Here is a 22,897-nt window from a genome sequence, read left to right as displayed (position 1 = left end):
TTAAAGGCTTTCTGTGTCTTTGGGTGTCTTATGTTAACTATAAGCCATTTTTCTTTCTCTTTACAATGTCGCTTCTCTTAACACCTAGTCTGAAGCTTTTTCAGAATTATTACACTTCTGGAAGGTTTTGATCTACCTGAGTTTGAAGTGTTGCTACCACTACCACATCTGTACTTGGCATTTCCAAAAGCAGTAAAACATTCAGTAATTTTTGTGTATAATTTCAGATTGTAGGAAAATATTTATCTGAAGGAAAGGTAGGTGGAATTCTCTAGTCAACATTTCTTTATTGACTGCTCTGTGTCTTCTGATCCTAGAAGCCCAGCCTCCATGGCTCTGTGACTAGCAGGTATTAGTAGATCAATAGCTAAGACACCAGGACCTGCTAAATGCCTAGAAATAACTTACAGAAATTGCTGTCTTCTCCTGCCTGTCTAAACTTTAAAAAGTCAGCAAAGAATGTGATCTTTCGGGATGGGCAGGCAAGATGGCCAACTAGATGCAGAGAAGTGAAACAGCTCCCACAGAGGGACTGAGACAACTGGCATGCTTTATACAGATCTTCAGAGGGAAGGCACTGAGAGTGGGCGGAGGGAAGACAGGGAAGCTGGACTGAAGAGGAAGCCGGGAGCCCCACAAGGGCTACTGAGCACTGGGGCTCATTTTGAATCACAATAGCTCTGGGGGAACAGGTTAGTTGAACTGGTAAGGAGCAACCTGCTCTCACCAGGGGGTCTGGAACCCTGGCAGAAGGGGACCCCTCTACCACCATGGACACTTGAGGTGGCAAGGAGAGCTGCTTAGAGATGTGGTGGGTTAGCAAGCCACTGATGTGGAGCCCAGAGGGTTTGGTGCAGGAACATCTGCAGGGAAGCATGGCCAGAGACAGCCATGCCCCTAGGCTCAACTTGTTCTCATAAGAGACTTTAGCGTTAGGGAACTGTTGGACCTGATCTCTGCAGGGTGGTCTTGCACATCAGACGAGGCTGGTCCAGCCTGAGCACTCTTTGATCTGCTGGCCTCTTCTGGGGACACAGCCTGGCCACACTTGCTTACAGGGCAGTCTCGGGTGCCTTGGGGGCCCACACCATAGCTTCTGTGCCAGTGGACAGTGCCTGAGAGGTGGAGAGTTCTAGTGAGGTGGCCCCTAGCACCACGCACCAGCCTGCATGTTCTTCCCCACACTGCAGCTTTCTCCCAGCCCACAGCAGCTCCCTACATTGCTCTACTGGCACATGTCTGCATGGACAGGTTTTGCTTTACTTGCCCTGGCAGCACAAATGAGTGTGCTGCCCCCTCCACCCCACAGAAGGTCGTCGCTGATGGAGCCTTGGCAGGCACAAAACCAGCAAGCCCTGCCCCACCAGCTAACACTGTGCAGAAAACAGGGGATCCTCCCACTCTCTGAGCTATCATTCCAGCTTGCAGAGCACAGAGAAGGCGCCCAGACCAGTACCATCCAGCACCCCACCCGAAGCCAACACCACTCCAGTGCAACAACACACATCGTCTCCAGCAGTGGCCCATTGCTCACCAACCCCCAGCTGCCTTGCCACCCCCCACTTTGGTGAATGCCTTCAAGGAGGCAGGCAGCCCTGCATCTGCTAGCATGCCATTGAAGCTGCCGCATATCAGCTCCCCCAGCGCAGGGAACCTTAAACCTTGAGGAGCCAGAGAACAAAGTCAGGGCCCAATAAAAATCTCCCAGAGTTAGCACACACTGTCAGGGAGTTGGGAACTAAGTATTGACCCTCTAAAATCTCCCAGAAACAAAGCCAGTTGGCTGAATCCACCTTATACCACAACCAAACCCTCAAGGTCATCAAATAGGATTAAAAAAACACCCATCTAAAGGTCAGCAGTCTCAAAGATTAAAAATGGATAAGCCCACAAAGTGAGAAAGAATCAGCATGAGAATGCTGAAAACTCAAAAGGCCTGAGTGCCTTCTTTCCTCCAGATAACCTCATCACCTCCCCACCAAGGGTTCGGAACGAGATTGAAGCTGAGATGGCTAAAATGACAGAAGTAGAATTCAGAATATAGATAAAAGTGAAGATCATTGAGCTACAGGAGTATGTTGAAACCCAATGGAAGGAAGGTAAAAATCATAATGTTAACAAAACATTGCAGAAGCTGACAGATAAAGTAGCCAGTATAGAGAAGAATGTAACTGACTTGATAGAGCTGAAAAACACACTACAGGAATTTCACAATGCAAACACAGGTATTATTAGCAGAATAGATAAAACAGATGAAAGAATCTCTGAGTTTTAAGATTGGCTTTCTGAAATAAAAAAGGCAGAAAAGAATGAGAAAGAATGAACAAAACTTCTGAGAAGTATCAGATTACATAAAGAGATTCAATCTATGACTGATTCGTGTACATGAAAAAGATACGAAAAATGGAACCAACTGGGAAAGCATATTTCAGGATATCATCCATAGAATGTTCCCCAACCTAACTAGAGAGGCCAATGTTCAAATTCAGGAAATGCAGAGAACCCCAGTCAGATACTTTACAAAGATCATCCCCAAAACACATAATCATCAGATTCTCCAAGATCAAAATGAAAGAAAAAATGTTATGGGCAGCTAGAAAGAAAGGTCAGGTCACCTACATAAGGGAAGCCCTTCAGACAAACAGTGGACCTCTTAGCCAAAATCCTACAAGCCAGAAGAGATTGGAAGCCAGTATTCAACATTCTTAAAGAAAATAAATTCCATACCAGAATTCCATATCTGGACAAACTAAGCTTCATAAGCAAATGAGAAATAAGATCCTTTTCAGACAAGCAAATGCTGAGGGAATTCATATCTACCAGATCTGCCTTATAAGAACTCCTGAAGGATGCACTAAGTATGGAGAGGAAGGTCCATTATCAGCCACTACAAAAACACACTGAAGTACACAGACTAGTGTACTAGTGACACTATAAAGCAACCATATAACAAGTCTTCAAATTAACCAGCTAATACATGATGACAGGATCAAATCCACACATATCAACACTTACCTTAAATGTAAATGATCTAGATGCCCCAGTTAAAAGATACAGAGTGGCAAGCTGGATAAAGAACAAAGACTTATTGGTAGACTGTCTTCAAGAGACCCATCTCACATGCAATGCACATGGGCTTAAAATAACACTGAGGCCTGTTGTGGGGTGGGGGGAAGGGGGAGGGCTAGCATTAGGAGATATACCTAGTGTAAATGACGAGTTAATGGGTGCAGCATATCAACATGGCACATGTATGCATATGTAACAAACCTGCACGTTGTGCACATGTACCCTAGACCTGAAAGTATAATAATAAAAATAAATAAATAAATAAAAGGATGGAGAAAAATCTACCAAGAATATGGAAAACAGAAAAAATCAGGGGTTGCAATCTTAGTTTCTGACAAAACAGACTTTAAATCAACAAAAATCATAAAAGGAAAAGAAGGGCATTATGTAATCACAAATTATTCAATTCAACAAGATCTAACCACCTAAATATATATGCACCCAAACAGGAGCATCCAGCTTCATATAGCAGGTTCACATAGACTTTCAAAAGACTTAGACTCTCACACAATAATAATGGGAGACTATAACATGCCATTGACAATATTAGACAGATCACTGAGACAGAAAATTCACAAAGATATTCAGGACCTTAAATCAGCACTGGATCAAATAGATCTCCTAGATACCTACAGAACTCTCCACCCACAAACAACAGAATATACATTCTCATCACCACATGGCACATACTCTAAATAGATCACATAATCAAAAGTAAAACACTCCTCAGGAAATGCAAAAGAATTGAGATCATAACAAACAGTTTTTTGGAACACCGAACAATGAAATTAGAATTCTAGACTAAAAGATTCACTCAAAATCCTACAATTACATGGAAATTGAATAACATGCTCCTGAATGACTTTTGGATAAATAAGGAAATTAAGGCAGAAATCAAGAAATTATTTGAAACTAATGAGAAAAAAGATTCAATGTACCAGAGTCTCTGAGATATGGCTAAGTCAGTTTTAAAAGGAAAATTTATACCACTAAATGCCACATTAAAAAGTTAGAAAGATCTCGAGTTAACAACCGAACATCACAACTAAAAGAACTAGAGAATCAAGAGCAAACAAACGCCAAAGTTGGCAGAAGAACAAGAAATAACCAAAATCAGAGCTGAATTGAGGAGATGGAGACAAAAAATTCAAAAGAGCAATGAATCCAGAGGCTGGTTTTTTGAAAAAAATTAATAGAATAGACCACTGGATAGACTAATAAAGAAGAAAAGAGAGAGGATTCAAATAAACACAATCAGAAACAACAAGGGGATATTACCACTGACCCACAGAAATGCAAACAACCATCAGAGAATATTATGATTACTTCTATGTACCTAAACTAGAAAATCTAAAGGAAATAACTGAATGCCTGAACACATACACCCTCTCAAGCCTGAACCAGAAATAAATTGAATCCCTGAACAAACCAATAATGAGTTCTGAAATTGAGGCAGTAATGACTTGCCTATCAGCAACAACAACAAAAGGTCAGGACCACAGATTCACAGATGAATACTACCAGATGTACAAAGAAGAGCTGGAGCCATTTCTACTGAAACCATTCCAAAATATTTAAGGATAAGGCACTCCTTCTTAACTTATTCTATGAGGCCAGCATCATCCTGATACCAAAACCTGGCAGAGATACAACAAAGGAAAAATAATTAGGCCAATATCCTTGATGAACATCAATTCAAATACTCTCAACAAAATACTGGTAAACTGAATCAAGCAGCACATCCAAAAGCTTATCTACCACCATCAAGTAGGCTGTATTCCTGGGATGCAAGACTGGTTCAACATACCCAAATTAATAAATGTGATTCATCACATAAACAAAAGTAAAGACAAAAACCACATGATTATCTCAACAGATGCAGAAAAAGTCAATATCCATTCATGTTAAGAAACTCTCAATAAACTAGATTTTATAGGAACATACCTCAAAATAATAAGAAATATCATGACAAACCCACAGTCAGCATTATACTGAATAGGCAAAAGCTGGAAGCACTCCCCTTGAAAACTGGTGCAGGAGAAGGATATACTCTCTTACCCTTCCTATTTAACATAGCATTGAAAATCCTGGCCAGGGCAATCAGACAAGAAAAAAGAATAAAAGGCATCCAAACAGAAAGATAGGGAGTCAAACTATCTCTGTTTGTGGATGACATGATCCTATATCTAGAAAACCCCACAGTCTCAGCCCAAAACCTTCTTAAGCTGATAACTAACATCAACAAGTCTCAGGATAGAAAATTAATGTGCAAAAATGACTAGCATTCCTATACACCAACAACAGGCAAGCTGGGAGCCAAATTAGGAATTTACTCTCATTCGTAATTGCCACAAAAAGAATAAAATACCTAGGAATATAGCTAACTAGGGAGGTGAAAGATCTCCATGAGGAGAACTATAAAACACTGCTAAAAGAAATACGAAATGAAACAAACAAATGGAAAAACATTCCATGCTCATGGATAAGACAAATCAATATTGTAAAAATGTCCATACTGCCCAAAGCACTTTATAGATTCAGTGTTATTCCTATTAAACTACCATTGAGATTCTTCACAGAACTAGAAAAACCTGTTTTATAACTTATATGCAATCAAAAATGAGCCCTAATAGCCAAGGAAATCCTAAGCAAAAAGAACGATGCTGCTACCTAACTTCAAACTATTTTACAAGGCTACAGTAACCAAAACCACATGGTACTGGTACAAAAACAGACACATGCACCGATGAAACAGAATAGAGAACCCAAAAATAAGACTGTACACCTACAACTATCTAATCTTCAAGAAACCTAACAAAAACAAAAAATGGGGGAATAATTCCCTTATTCAATAAACGGTGCTAAGATCACTGGCTAGCCTTATGCAGAAGATTTAAACTGAACCCCTTCCTAACACCATACACAAAAATCAACTCAAGATGAATTAAAAGACTTAAATGTAAAACTCAAAACTATAAAAACTCCAAAAGACAATCTAGGCAATATCATTCAGGACATAGGAGCAAGCAAAGATTTAATGAGGAAGAAGCCAAAAGCAATTGCAATGAAAGCAAAAATCAACAACTGGAATCTAATTAAACTAATGAGCTTCTGCACAGAAAAAAAAAAAAATCAACAGAGTAAACAGACTAGAGAATGGGAGAAACTTTTTGCAAAGTACACATCCAACAAGGTTTAATATCCAGGATCCATAACAAACGTAAACAAATTTACAAGACAAACACCACTCTATTAAAAAGCGGGCAAAGGACATGAAAAGACACTTTACAATAGAAGACATGTGTGCAGTTGATAATCATAGAAAAAAAGCTCAACATCACTGATCATTAGAAAAATGCAAATCAAAACCATAATGAGATACCATCACACACCAGTCAGAATGGCTATTATTAAGAAGTCAAAACATAGGTGGGGCACGGTGGCTCATGCGTGTATTCCCAGCACTTTGGGAAGTAAAGATGGGTGGATCACCTGAGGTTGGGAGTTTGGGACCAGCCTGACCAACATGAAGAAACCCGGTCTCTATTAAAAATACAAAAAATTAGCCAGATATGGTGGCACATGCCTGTAATCCCAGCTACTCAGGAGGCTGAGGCAGGAGAATCACTTGAACCTGGAGAGAAAGGAATGCTCATACACTCTTGGTGGGAGTATACATTAGTTCAACCATTGTGGAAGACAGTGCGGCAGTTCCTCTTAAGTCCTAAAGACAGAATAATGTTCAACCCAGCAATCCCATTAATGGGTGTATACCCAGAGGAATATAAATTGTTCTATTATAAAGACACATGCACATTTATGTTCATTGAAGCATTATTCACAATAGCAAAGATATAGAATCAATCAAATGCCCACCAATGATAGACTGACTAAAGAAAATGTGGTACATAACACCATGGAATACTGAAAGAGAATGCAATCATGTCCTTTGCAGGAGCATGGATGAAGCTAGAGGACCTAACTTATCTGTAGGAAACTAATGCAGGAATGGAAAACTAAATACTGCATGTTCTCACTTACAAGTAGAAGCTAAATAATGAGAATATATGGACACACAGGGGGGAAGAACATACACTGGGGCCTACTGGAGGCTGTGAGATAGGAGGAAGGAGAGGATCAGGAAAAATAACTAATAGGTAATAGGCTTAATGCTGGGTGATGAAATAATATGTACAAGTAACCCCCATAGCACAAGTTTACTTATGTAACATACCTGCACATGTATCATAAACTTTAAATAAAAGTTTTTTTTTTTTTTTTTTTAATGTTTCTTCATTGCTCTCTGTAGGAAAGAATCAATCTGTCTTCAGAAGCTTTTCAGGGAAAAATCCAGGAAGCTTCTCATTTACAGCATAATTAAATGGCAAACATGATAGTGCTAATTACTGGCACAGCAGTAGGTATTTGGAAATGGAGGAGAGTCCTAGGAATGAGGGTTATTGTTAATGCTTAGTATCAAAGATGGAGCTTGAGCAGGGAAATCAGGGATGAATAAAACCGGAATAGGCAAAGGGATGAAAAGAGTGGAAGTGGCGAGGAAGGGTGGGAAGACAGTAGCTACTTGAAATAGAGAAACTGGCCTAAACAAACAGATTAGCTGGGATCAGGTTATGGTGGAAACCCCACATGGTGCAATCATGTATGTGTGTCCCTCACTACTTTCTGATTGGTGTCTGCCTTTCTGGATCTGGGTATAGGTTTAGTTTCCACCTCTCTGCAATTGATCTTGATTTGGTAAACTAGAGCTATATTTCCTCTGTTCCTAATTTTAATTTTAATTTGCTTTGCTCACTTCATCCAAGGTTCTGGGCTCTCGGTGCTAAACCAGATCTAGTTTTTATTTTGTGTCTCTCCTTCATGCAACCTGCTGCTTTCTTCGGTTGATTTATAAATGTATATCATGCCCTGATCTTTAATGATGTAGCCGAAGGGGTAAGCTGAAAATAATGATTTACTTTCAGTTACTGAATATTTCTTGTACTTGACTATTTATTTTCTCAGATATATATGGCCTCCTAATAACCTACTTTTATTTCTGTTTATTGCAAATGTTCAAAAGAAAGATAATAAATGGATAAACTATAGTATATATGAACAGTGGAATACTAGTTAGCCTTAAAAAAGAAGGAAATTCTGTCATTTGCAACAACATGGATGAACCTGAAGGTCATTTTGTTAAGTGAAATAAACCAGGTACAGAAAGAAAATTACTGCATGATCTAACTTATATATGGAATCTAAAAATGTCCAACTCATGAAGCAGAGCAGAATGTTTTTATCAGGGACTGGAGAAGGAGGGTGGATTTGAGAATTTTTGGTGAAAGGATAATTAGCTGAGAGGAATATGTTCAAGAGATCTAATGTACACTATGATAATTATAGTTAATAACAAATGTATACTTGGAAATTGCTAAGAGAGTAGTTTGTAAGTTCACATAGCACACACAAAAATCTTAAATAGGTGAGGTATGTTAATAAGCTTGATTTAGTCATTCCACAATGTATACATATTTCAAAACGTCTTGCTGTATACCAGAAATATATGATTTTTACTTATACATTAAGAAAAGAAGAAAAGAAAGATAATAGGAAACTACCTATGTTGTTTGCCAAGGCTTCTAGAACCTTTAGTTATTGGAAGACAGCAACAAATTGAATCATCTTCCAAATTATGACTTTGATATTATCAGTCAATTGATAAACATGTGTCATGCATGTTTCTAGGTTTTGATTATATAGAAACAAACTTTTTTTTGAGGGAGCTTACATGTGAGTGTCAGAAAGAAGAAAACACAGATACAAAAATTAGATAATTTAATTTCATATGCATACGGAGTTTGAATAGTGAAAGAGAGGGTGTTACTTTCACTAAGATGTTTAGTAAAAGTATCTTTGAGGAAGTGATGAAGATGGGTTATGACATTTCAGTTGAGACAAAGCAGATGAAAAGAATCAGTCATACAAATAATTGAGAAAGAATATAAGCAGGCACAGCAAATGTAAAGATTCTTAATTGGGAATAAGCTATTTTGCTCAAGGAACAGAATTAAGGCCATCAAGTTTTGAATATTGTGGGTATCAAGATATAAACAAGTTTTGAATATAGGGGAAATAAAGATAAAAATGAAAAATGCATATGCTTATATTTTAGACTTCTATATAAGTAGGCATTTTTCCAATATATCATATCTGGTCCGGTTTGTATAACACACTTTGATGTGTTGTGGCATTCCTATTTAATTTGGGGCTTATTTTTGTAAGTTAACTGAAGGTCAGATATTTTGAAAGAGTAACTCAATCAATTTCTAATCCTGTGGCAGGATTTTGGCTTGCAGCTAATTCATCACTTATCAAAAATCAAAGTAAATTTTTCTTCCTTTTTAATATTTAAAATGTGATAAAACTTCTCTTCGTTGTTACATTTTCCAGCAGGCTCAAAGTTTATGATGTTATATATAGGCCATGCTAAATGAAGAAAATGCTAATAAAATTTAACCACTGGTTCATTTTATATGAGTACAAAATGGATGTGAGCTTGACTTCGTCTTCAGCAGGAATTGATGAATATTGTATCTTTTAGATGTGAGTTTGAATCCTAGACATTTTCCTTATTAGTGATGTCAAATAAAACAATAAATCTCCCAGCCTCATTTCTCTTATCTGTAAAATGGAGGATCATTTTATGAGAGTTTTATGAAGATTAAATGAAGAGATAGAGTATATAAAGCACCTAACTTGGTGCTTAGCCCATCTCGTATCGCCTAGTAAATGCTTGAGTTTGTGAATATGAACGTGGGTGCAGTACTCACCCCTCATAATTTTTTAATGTTCTTTGCCTCCTAAAGTTCAAGAACTCATTTGCCACAGAATAATTTGTCTCTGAACAAACATTGTGTTGAGCAACACCAAAGGATATATAAATATTTGGATCAGAAAACAGTTTGGGGGAAAACCTCTCTGCTGGCTGATTAAGTTACACATGTTGTTGCCCTTTCCTACTGTTTTATGATGACTTAGCCAGCCGCTCTTTGGAAGAAGAGGCTTGGCTACTTGATAGAAAGCTTAGTTTTCTTCCAGGGCACCTAAGGAAGTTTTTTCTATTCAGGGTTCACATTTGCAAATACTCTCTGAAATACCTTTGCCCTGGTCCCATGAACTGTAGAAAATATCCAAGACCTCAGTGGTGAAATCCTCATCTGACTTCTCTTTATCTTGTCTGTTCTGTGTTTCAGAATCTTCATTTAGCAACCAATTTTTTTTTTTTTTGCTCTCCATGGGCTTCCATGTACTTGATTGTGAAGAACATAATTGGTTTCTTAAACGGACCCTTGACGAGCAAAGATACTCATTAGCTTTGTTCTCACTAGACAACCTGCATTCCAGGGACCTTTGCTCCTGCTGGTAGGAGAAAAAACTAGGGAAACTTCAACTCTGCTGATTGTTTTCAACTAATTTTTACTTTAGGATATAGCATGGTACCATGAATTCCTTTTCTACTGGCAAAGTAAGCAGGAAAAGTTGCTGAAATTAAAGAGAAACCAGAGAAGACTGAACAGAGTTGTGATGTGATTCCCAAATCACAAAAAGAGACTATTTTTAAAGGATTTGTTTTAAATTAATCTTACAAGGTCTACACTTTGAATTAAGTAACTTCAAATATACGACATTGTTTTCAGCTAAAAATATTACAAATTCTTTCTCTGTATTTGCTGTGTTCCAAGCGAAGAAAGAAGAGTGGGAAGTGTTTTGATTCATATCAGCATCATCAAAGTATTTATTAAACACTCGATCTCAAATGGTGTCTCGCTTGCTTTAACAAATGATGTAAGCTGTCTCAGCCTTTTAAATATTTATCACTGAAGCAATCTTCATGCCATTTTTGGGATGCCCTTGGTAGTGTCTCTTTTTCTCCTGCCCTTGCCTTAACTTTGTTTTTCTCCTGTCTCTCACTCCAAGTGTTTTAGGTGGGGAAATGTGATATATTAAAACAACAGATATAGTAAAACATAGTAAGTGACTTGATAGAGGCATATATAAAGTGCTGTGAGAATGTAGAGGACAGAATAACTAGGCTTCTTTCTCTAGAGCTCAGAGAAGTGTTGAAGGTCAGATTGAGCCTAGAAGTATGTGGAGGGGTCTGTGAGGTAGACAGGGGGGATGGGAATGCTAAAAGGTAATGCTGGATGACGATCAAAAGGTCTAAAAAATAGGCATTCGGAAAGCTGTCAGTAGTTCATTGTGACTACAGAACTTTGAAAATTTAATTATCCAAATATACTAATTATCTTTCTGAAAATTCTCCCTAATCTGCACATCTCTTGTTCAGTCAGGGAGTTGCCACAGATGCATGAGTCCTTCATCCTCTAAGTCAGCAGTCCCCAGCATTTTTGGCACCATGGGACAGTTTCATGAAACACAATTTTTCCACAGACTTGGGAGAAGGCGATGGTTTCAGAATTAAACTGTTTCACCTCCGATCAGACCATCAGGCATTAGATTCTCACAAGCAGAGTGCAACCTAGGTCTCATGCATGCACAATTCACAATAGGGTTCACACTCCTGATAGCAACAGGAGACAGACAAATTCCTAGGCAGACAGGGACGGGTCCCCTATGAAACCCAACCTTCAAACCAAGGACAGCTGAAAGCCTGAAAACCAAGCTGCCAGTTCCAGATAGAGTCCACGACTGGAGTAAGAACCTCTATTTTTATCTTACCCACTGTGTCTTAATTGGTTCCTTCTGAATGATGCCTTTTAACCAATCAGATGGTGCTTTTTCCAAGACCACCCATGGACCGATTAGCACACACTCCCCAATTCTAAACCCATAAAACCTCCAGACTCAGACTTCTAGACAGCAGCCTGTTTTCAGGGTTCCCTCTCACAGCTGAGAGCTTTCCTTCTGTCACTCGATAAAATTATTCTCTGCCTTACTCTCCAATATGTGCATACTTGATTCCTCTTGGTCACAGGACAAGAACCTGGAACTCACTGAGCTGAGGGTGGTGGGAGTAAAAGAGCTGTAACCCTCCCTCCCACTCACTGAACTGCAGGAGTGAAAGCACTATGATGCTCTTGGCTGGTTTGCTGAGCCGCAGGCTGTGGGAGTAAAAGAGCTGTTAACCCTCTCTCCCACTCTCTAAACAACAGGAGAGAAGAAGCTGTTGGGTGCCACTCCCTCCCACTTGCCAAAATACTGGAGCGAAAAAGCCACAATCCTCCCATGAGAATCCAATACTGCCACTGATCTGACATGAGGGGTAGCTCAGGTGGTAATGCTCGTACACTTGCCACTCATCTCCTGTCGTGCGGCCCAGTTCCTGAAAGGCCATAGGCTGAGAGTTGGGAATCCCTGCTCTAAGTGGCCTGCCTTGTTAGTAGGTTGTACCTCCCGTCTCTTTGTTAGTCTGGTGAAATTAAGGGAGATCAGAAGTTGACTATGAATGTACCAAAGTATTTTTAAACTTTTCAGGTTGATTATACACTGGATGAGAAATCCTCTTTCATTTATGGCTAGGTGGAAACTTTATGTGGAAATGTGTAAACAGAGTTTCTTACATTTTTCAGCACAGCTCATCTTCTCTGGAGAAAAAAAGAGCATATAATTTGAGAGCTCGATGTAGAAAGAAGAATCATCTACTTCAGGTTTATTAGCCTGTAATCATCCAGTTGCCTGAAGTGCTTGTGAAACACTTAGATTACTCCTAAGGCTCAACCTCGGATAATCCTTATCCCCCTGAAAAATTCACAAAATTATCTGACACCTTCCAGCCCTCCTTTTAGAGATGAGTCTATAGTCATCTCCAAATAAGTAAATTGTTTCTCTTAAGATCACAGATTGAAGGGATGGTAGAGCCCAACATGACAGAAAATTGCATTTATCATGTTACCAATTTCTCTAACAGTTGATAAAATTTAAGACTAAGACAATGAATCTTAACTAACTCCAAAGAATATTAGCAAAACCAGAAAGTTACACGTTACTAGATAGTCACAATGAAGAATTTGTCACTCAGAAATACCAGTCTTGGGTGCTCCAGAAGGCAGTTAGCTTTCCTTTCTCCATGTCTTCATTTTTCTGCCATCCTAGCCTGTCATATTTTAAGTGGAATTAGATCAGTTTCTAGATCCTTGTTTGATGGAATTTCTGTTTTGACTCTTCAATAAATCCTGTAGCACCTGAAAACCAAGCCTCCCAGCTCAATTGCAATATAAAATAAAATGAGATATCTGTAAGTATAAATAAAATACTTATACTGCTACCTTTTGTTCAGAATCATGCACGTAAGTGGTCATCACCAATTACTATTCATCTTTCTATTGATACCTTTTCCTCTTTTCATTATCACCATCATTTTCTCTATTTATTGCTCTGTCTCTCTGTCCATTGCTCCACCTATCGTCCGTTAAAATGTTTTTTCATTATCCAGTCATACACTCATTGTCTTCTGTCATCTTCAAATAGTTAATTGTGTTCTGCGCTAAACGATCTTTTGGAATGCAGAAAATAATAATTGGTAATCACTATTACAATAAAATAAAAATATAATACATAATAGAAATAAAAAGAGAATAAAAGGTAATCACTGTCATCTTGACATAAAAGTCTATGTGTTCAATAAAAAATCCTTTTATGTAATTTATTTTATTTTTTTAAATGTAAAATGACGAAAGATCATTGAAGAAATTTCAGAGATATATAAAGAGGTATACTAAATACCAATTATTCATCATCCTACCACCTTGAAATAAACATTGTTGTGATTTTTGTAATCTTCTAAAATATTTTTTTTTCCTCTGGATAAGCTCAGAGTATGTTTTGGAGACCTTCCATATTAAAAGCTGTGAGATGATTCTTAAATTTTGTTGAGTGATTGTTAAAATATAGATTCCTGGGCAGCTTCTTCCTTGTACTACTGTATTACTATCTCTGAGGTGATTATTATGTATATTAAAGAATCACTAGTACAATTATATTGATGATTTGAGAATCACTAATACAATTATATTGATGTTTTGATAGTATCACCTCATTCGTATTATATATTTTTTTCTATCCTAGTGTGTTCTCCTGCTAAAGTCTCAACTAATAGTTCGCCTGTGGAGAATTGGCTTCAGATGTTTTCACTCATTACTTTAAGGTTATACGTGTTTTGGCTCACTGCAAGCTCCGCCTCCCGGGTTCACACCATTCTCCTGCCTCAGCCTCCCGAGTAGCTGGGAGGAACTACAGGTGCCCACCACCATGCTCAGCTAATTTGTTTTGTAGTTTTAGTAGAGACGGGGTTTCACCGCGTTAGCCAGGATGGTCTTGATCTCCTGACCTCGTGATCCACCGGCCTCGGCCTCCCCAAGTGCTGGGATTACAGGCGTGAGCCACCTTACCCGGCCTATATGTGGTTTTTAATCAAAGTGTAACAGAAAGCACCATAAAATAGCACTTTACCATTGCTAATGCTTGCTCCAAATCTCTAGAAAATATTATTAAGACCACACATATTACACTAGACTTCGGTATCCTGCTGTAAAAACCACAGCCACATTTGCCCGGTAAGAACCCGCAACGATGAGAGAGCATTGTAAGCCCTCCTTCACCTTCTCTTCAAAGGGAAGTGCTTGGTCCTGGAGTTTTGCCTCAAAGCATATTACAGTCCAACTTGGAAACAGATGAGATAATGCAAACGACAGATGATAACTAGCAACGGGCTTCATAAGAAATGAAATATTTAAGGGAAATGTGATATTTGTTGACTGAAAATTTCCTCAGTTCACGCTAATGACATGACTTTCTGGAAACCATTCTTTCCTATCAAAGTAAAAGCAGACAATACTTCCCTGTGTCTGATGCAGTATTTTGTGGAAAGCTGGAGGAATAGTAAAATCAGCTGACTGCTTCTATTTGGTAACAGAGAGTTCACGTTTTTCTTTTGGCAGAAAAAGCAGAACTAAATGTTTATTTGGGTGCCATTCATATATAGCTTTCTTTCTATCTTCGTGTACCAGTATTACACAGGATTTCAAAGAATTGCTTTTCTGGCTCTGAGCAATGAAATGACTAATTTGAAGAAAAGGGGGGAAAAAATAACTGTTTGTACCCAAGCAGATCAGTGTAGAATTTTATTGTAGCAACGTGTAAACCCCATGCCAAATGTTGAGCTAGGAGCATCAGATATTTTTTCAAATTACAGTGTGATTACTGAGTCTAATCTCCTGATTAAATTGTTTACTTACATTTGTCTACTTATTTATTGTTTTTCTCCACCATTAGACTATCCTTATTTTATCCCCAATACCTAGTTTGTCTGCCACATGGTAGATGTATAGAATACACCCTAGGCCTAATCTTCCAGGAGTCACACGGAATTGTTATAGGAGCAGTGGTTGGTTCTATACTCCTTCTGAAGGCAACCCCAGTTGCTCCATTTACTTTCCTATCAACTAAACTCTATAGTCCAAAGCATATTATGTAAGGCCCTCCAGAGGTCAGATTCAAACGCCCTTCCCTTGTCTTATCTGTCACGATTTTCTCACTTCTGGACCTTTGCATTTTCATTTTCCTTATTTGGGTGCTCCTCGTTGTTCTTGAAATGCTACTTAGACTGCATGCCCGATTCTTTTTTTAAGCATTCTTCTCTGATTTCCCTGGATGGAAGGAGCCTTCTCTCCTTTGAAATGTCAACAGCTTTTGTAAACGCTTCAGGACTCTTACGTATTGCCTTACATCATTTTATTGCTATCTGTTCCTCATATGTGAATGTATTCTCTGATACTAGATGATTAACATGAGAGAAGTAGCCTTGCTCCTCACTCACCAAATTCAAAATAAGTGTTGCATATTTATTTGTTGAAAAATAACTGGATATATGGAATAAAAAACTTAGAGATTTTATTATATTTAACCAGAAAAATATTAATACTTTACAGAATAGCATACTAATGCAGAGCTATCTTCTAGTGCATTTTATGTGATGACTCAGTGTGTATTTTTAGCAGTTTAGGAGTTAGATATTATATATATATGTACCTGAAATATGAATAATTCTGAAAGATTCAGTAACTTGAATAAGATTAATATGGGCCAAGTAAGTGTGTATTTCCAGTAATTAAATTATTTTAAAGAAAGTTTTATATCTCGTTATGCAGGTTAATTCAGTATTACTAGAATTACTTGATTGTTGCTATCAAAATTGGTGGCTTCTGAAATTCATCTTTCTTATTATAAAATACAACCCAGTTTAGTAATTGTGAAACAATCAATGTTGAAAAAAATATTTTCTGAACTCAGAGGGTATGGTGAATGATTATGAATATAGATGGAATATATGTACTGGAAAATTTTACGAAGAGAGTTATATAATTCTGAAATGTGTACCATCTAAATCTTCTCTAAATTAGAGATAAATTACATAAGCATATTTAGTAAATAAAATAACCTGTGGTTGGTCCTGAAAATAAAGTATGAAGAAATGGTTTGATAACTGCATGGGCAATTGGGCCAAAAATGGGCTATTACACAGTATGCTAGAAATGCTTATTATGCCATGTCAATATTTTGAGACTGATGTAAAGACTAAGAACAACATTCTCCTGTAGATTACCTGTGATCACTGCTGAAGATAGAATATAGCCTACAATGGATTGCACTGTCTGATTCAAACAGAATTTCCTCATTAAAAATTATTTATAAAGACATTTTTATTAAGCACCTTACTTATACCAGCCTTTAGGTGCTTTTATTAAGCACCTTACTTGTAACTTGCCTTTAGGGAAATGGAACTGAATAATACATTGGGTTTGACTTCTAGATGCCTTATAGTACAGATGAAAATAGCACGAGGTGACTCATTATTTCCTTAAAAGATATTCTAGGTTCATGATTTTATCAATGCTCTGACTTTGCTTTTTCATTTCATTTACTACTGTGTAGAAAAATCACTATAAAAGTGACAGATTTATATTTCAAGCTTATAAGCACACAGGATCTCCCAAATACTCATATTAAATATATGTAACATTTTATTTTTGTTTTCCCATTGGGTGCCACATAGGATCCAAATAAATAGGTTCTAGAAAGAAATGTTTATGAGAATCTGGGTTCTTTCTTTCTTTTCCTTTCACTTTTTCTTTTTCTGTTTTTTTCTTTCTTTTCTCTTTAAGTGACTAAAATGTCTGGTATATCTAGGCATTTGAAGTACACATCCCATAGGGGATCTGTATAGTGACAGTGAGGGGTGGTGTTCAGATGTTACGACTGATTGACATTAATAAAGAGCATGATCCCTTTGGAACAGATTTCTTTCCAACCCCTGGATGTGCCTCGCAGGAGTTCAACACCAGCCTGACAGGCAGATGTCAACTGTGAATAGACATGTGTAACTGAAAACTCAGTAAAGAAGGAAAGTGTCTGCAATTCTGACTCAGAGGACAGGAAAAAGAAGAGAGAGGATTGTGTCAGTTTCACAATATCATCCACTGTATGCAGGTGGACAGAAAATGTGGTTTCTGAAAAGGATTCCATGAAAAGATCTTTTTCACTGCATGTGATTTAGATTTTTTACCTATGTGTCAATCCTTTCAATATGTCACTAGTGAAAAGCTTCAGTTGTAATTACCTTGAGCTATATATCTTTTTGAATTAAACTCAAATAGAGGTGTAAGTGACTGATAATTGATTTTCTCTTGGGAGAATCTTTCAGCCAAAGGGAGGGTAGACAAGACATAAGAGAAACAGGAATTTGAGAGTTGAGGGAAATGCACAGCACAGTGAGAAGGCAGAAAAGAGACTCTGGTATGTCCAAGAACAAGCCCTACTTGCTTAAATTTTCTCAGGGTCACAGGGCTCCATTTGCATATGTTATCATGAAATTGCAGGAGATGAATCAAAGCAACTGAGGGCAGTGTGTGATTCAAATGCTATGGGTAAGTCTCTGGAGGGAGATGGCATTTTATTTGCACATCCTTGGAATAGACAACAGAGCAAAGGAGAGGGCAATTGAAGAACAGTGTAAGAAAATAGGATAAAGAAAACATGGAAGTGGTGTGAGCATAAAACAAAGCAGATATCTTAATGGAGAGGTTGGGAATTTTGAGAATGAGCCAGCAGGTGCTTATTGGAATTAGGTGGCTGTAGATTAGCATGTAAGACTCAGCACTGGCTTTAAGGTGAGAAGACTTAATGATTCCCCCTCTTTTTTTCCTGTTGACTATAAATAGATATCATTATGACAGTAATTTAGTCACTATTCATCTGGAGACAATTCTAGGACTAGCCAGATCTTTTGTAAAAGTGAAATTAGTGGCTAGTTGTATTTCTCTCCCGCCTCATTTTTCCCTGTGCACAGTTTTTGCAATGTGGAAAATTCCGTTATTTTATTGCTAGGCACTAGTAATTTATTTTTTCTTCTGGTATATATAACTTACAAAGTAGCACACTTAGTTACTGAGTTCTCATATTTGACATTGAAAATTAAAAAGATGTCTTAGTTTCAACAGCAAACATGAGAACAGTAGAACCCTCTGCAAGTGTGGATTTGGTTGCGGTCTGGTTGGCTTAATATCAATTGATAACAGACATTAACAAAAGAATCTCTTATGGTAACTACTCTTGCAGCTATGTAATATCATATTATAAATTTTATATTTTACATAGTTCATTACAGAAATGAATATCTGACAAAGTCTGCTTCAACAAATTCTGCAAATGAGAGAATAATGACTTTTCCTCAAATGGCTGATTATAAAAGCCCACTCTTCAGTTAGCCTACAGGTACCTGGTCCATGGAGCTTCCCAGGCAGGTGTGTAGTCATTATTAATTAGTCCATCTCTCAAAAGTATTAGGATTTTTGCAGTAGTATCATCTCTGATACATAGTTCTCCATTAATATTTATTATAAACTTATTAATTAAAATTCTTTCTTATTTTAAGTGCTTACAACTTGACAAGTTGAAGCAGTCAAAATTTTCCCATCAAGGATATTGTAGCTTATCACACACGCTCTCTGTAAAGGATACTAACTGAAGTGCAATACCCTCAAACAATGACCCAATCCTTTGGCAGGATCTCAGCATTTAGAGAGGTGCATGAAAGTCTCTGTATGTCAAGTAACAGTGAGCCATTGTGTGTGCTGTTATCCTGATGGGTGGCAGTGCCTATAGGGTTGAATTTGAACAATCTGCTAGGCAGGGTTCCTTGCTGTTCTCTAAATGTACCATGCTCATGACTGTGGAATGAGCATAGGGAGTGGAGAGAGTCTACAGATCTTTCAAGACCCCTGTTGATGTTCCTCCTCCATTGTTAACATTTCTCTATTGATTTCACCCTTCTGGTCGCTCCATGTTGTGAATGCCTGTAATGCTTATCATTCTCTCATTATGGTTTTTAATCGTGTGCTGTCTCTAACATTTTGTACATATTTCTGGTGTTCTGTGCTATAATTGCTTACTCTGAGTGGGAGGAGATTGTTCATTTAACTTCTTTCATCTCTTCTATAAGGTCTACCTAAAGGCTATTCTATTACTTAAATAAATTCTGGCCTTGTTTAACATATGAGTTATAACCACTGTTAAATATTTAAGTAGTTTAAAATTAAAGTTTTGCCTTAATGAGCAAAATAAGTTGGTAAATCAGTAAAATGGACTGATTATTACTAAGCATCTGTTGGGACAGATAGTGAGTTGCAATGAAGGTAGCATTTTGAACTTCAAGAGCATCTGAATCAATACATATTGTTAAAATACAATGACTTCTGTCAGAATCACTAGGAAGAGATGATGTTAAATGATACTTGTCTTCTTTAGTTATTTTTCTTCAGCATGTTTGAAAACAATGACTTGCCTGCCTTCCGCTCAGTGCCCTTGGGAATGCTGTAAGTTGAGGGATCCAATGCCTTGAGGAGTGATGGAGTACTTGTACTTCCACAATGATTTTTTCTTATTTGCACAGGAGACCTAAACCAATTTAAAGTCACAGAGGAGTGGAATTGTAGTTTTAGCTAATAGAAGACAAGTGAAGCATAAAATACTGTGTCAATAGGAACACATCAGAATGTGTCACCTTTTAACTGGAAAACTGGAACAGGAATTTTCTAAGCACATATCAGCCATCCTCTAGTCTCAGGATAAAGCAACACATACAGAGGGATTCTCTCTATCTCTGGCATGCAATCTTAGAAACTTTGTCTGGATACTTAAACATTTTCAGCTTCAAAATCGAGTCGATGCTTCCTATTTTTTATTTATTCATTCACTAAAAATATTTTCAGGGCGTACTATGTGTTGGGACCTTTTGTAGGAACTAGGAGGTCCAGAAGGAGACAAAAGAGAGAGTTTTTGCTCTTATACATCTTACAGTTGGCTATATTGTGCATGTGAGTTTGTGTGTGCATGTTGGGGGACAGGTTAGATCAATTAAGGTGTGCAAAATATCTAGAATATAGATATTCAGTAACAAAAGCTGGTATTACTACTATGCACTGAGAATTTTCCATCTCTTATTTCTTATAATAGTCCATATTTTAAGTAAGAGAAAATTTGATTTGGCAACAATTGATTTGGCAAGAATTATTTGAAGCTGACAAATGATATCCAAGAACCCTCAAGTGACAAAACCTGGATTAAATATCCACTCTTACTGAATATTATTTACATTACCTTTTTCTTGGCACTGACCTTTATGACATGCCATGCCATCAAGCTACACCATGTGTAGGTATTTTAAGAATTATTATCCAAAGTGTACCAAATATGATTTTTTGGTCATAGTGAGCTATAGTAAGTGCATGCCTCCATTTTGGCAGAGACCATGCATAATTTGAATCATTCTATCTTCTGCCTTCTGAAATAATTTCTTAAACTCAAAATTATTTGATGGATGAATGAATGAATGTATATGTTAGGTTATATGAAGATCCTTTTATCTTACTGTTTACTTTTTATTATCCAAGGTGTATTATTGTCAATTCATATCTCTCTTGCTGAATTAGTCTTTTAGGAGAAAAGGTTTATGCCTTGGCAGAAATGAGTTCTTCATTGCACAAGTCTTGTAAAAGACATGTTTTACTGCACTAAGCTCAAGTGATACATTTTCAGCAGAGATAGGAGAGGACTTCAGACTAGCAGCGGTTCGTTGAGCATGACTGGCTCCCTTGTTTCCTTAAGGGAGATGTACTCAGATGGGTAATGGCATTCAGCCTGGATTGGAGGAGGTCCTACCAAGTCTCCAAAGCCTCCAAGTAGGGTCTTTTCAAATTTCTTTTACCGATAGCGCATTATCTTGAAACGTCTTACATTACTGCAAAAAATACTTCCTGTTTCTCTGATCATCTAGCTCCAAGTGTAATTTGTTTCCCACATCGGCACTTTCTTACCACGTTATCCATGGGCCAAGCGATAATGAAGCTCCACCAGCATTGCAGGTACAAAAGTCTGACCAGTCTGCATACACGTGCTGTCAGCTAATTTTTTTCTGTTGCATAAAGTCCATCAATCTGGAGAAGACCTCTAACACAATAAACTTTACTTTGTTTACTGCTAAAAGAACCCCTGCAGGTCATCATCAATTGCCTAATTGACACTCTGAGGAAGAACAGGCAAAATCATGTGTTCAAATAAAGGTGATGCACTAAGGTACTCCTATTTGCACCATGTTTTGTTAGGCGCTTACTGCATGGAGGCGAGATTAAGGCACAAATGCTTGAAACGTTAATAAGAAGTTTAGATCTAATGCCCTATGCTCTATGGGGCAGGAACTTGCTCTTTTTCTCTTCTGTAGGTGTTGTCGCTCTTTGAATATAGCACATGATAAAGTGTTGATACATTTTTTGAAATGAATAAAGCATAGCATTAGAGTTCAAATCTGTGAATTTTGAATGAATACAAGAATGCTAATGATCAGTCCTCTAGAAGTTTAGATAAAGGAGTGATACATTTAGGCCTAGAAAAGCCTTAAATATATGCTCTATGTATCTATCTATCTATTTATCTAATCTACATTTGAAGCTTGGAAAATGTTTCATATTTATTGCTTCATTTTACTTCTATTAACCCTCTTGTGGTACGGCAGGTATTGTTACTCATTTTACAGATTAAATCACAACAAGAGTTCAATGTAACTTTTCTAAATACCGTAGCCATTACATGGACTTGGTCTCAGTTCTTATCATTCCTGGCCCAGGGCTCCTTCCAGCATAGTGCAGTGTCACCCTCGACTTTTTCATCTGCAGTCATGTTTCACTAAATTGGTATACATGCTTCTAGAGGCAAATTGCCTTTATTGTTATTCTAGAATCTGAAGGAAAATACTTGCAGTCATTCTTCCAGTCTTTCAGGTGGTTTCTCTAAACACTGACTGTTTATGCCTCCAAGAAAATCTGTGCTAATCAATAATGATTTAAGAATCCAAATGAGTCTTTCTAAATGCTATTGTGGATTATACATGAAATTGGAATTAGGTGGGGATTGAAAGAAAGAGCATGGATAAGAATACAAGAGCAGACAAGACAGCATGCAAATACCGCAGCCATTCATTCACAGGTGCTTCTTGGGCAGTGATTGGATAAGCTACACAGAGATACATGAAGTCTGCCCTAGTTAGCCTGCTGACAAAACTTGTCTCTTTAGTGTGTTTTAGTCCATATGGTAGAGCACATTTCTGGCACGAGCGCATTCTAAATAGCAGACTTCTTTTTAGGGGACTGGCACAGATTTTACAGGTGATAACCTGCCTGTGCCCAGGGGCAGATGTATTACTCTGCAACAAGAAGTTGATGCTTAACCTCTGCCTGGCCTCAGAAGCCATTTCGGTGGT

Source organism: Macaca mulatta, chromosome 2, assembly GCF_049350105.2.
Source record: "Macaca mulatta isolate MMU2019108-1 chromosome 2, T2T-MMU8v2.0, whole genome shotgun sequence".
Lineage (NCBI taxonomy): Eukaryota > Metazoa > Chordata > Mammalia > Primates > Cercopithecidae > Macaca > Macaca mulatta.
The sequence above is the reverse complement of the archived record's forward strand: the minus strand, read 5'-3'. Positions refer to the sequence as shown.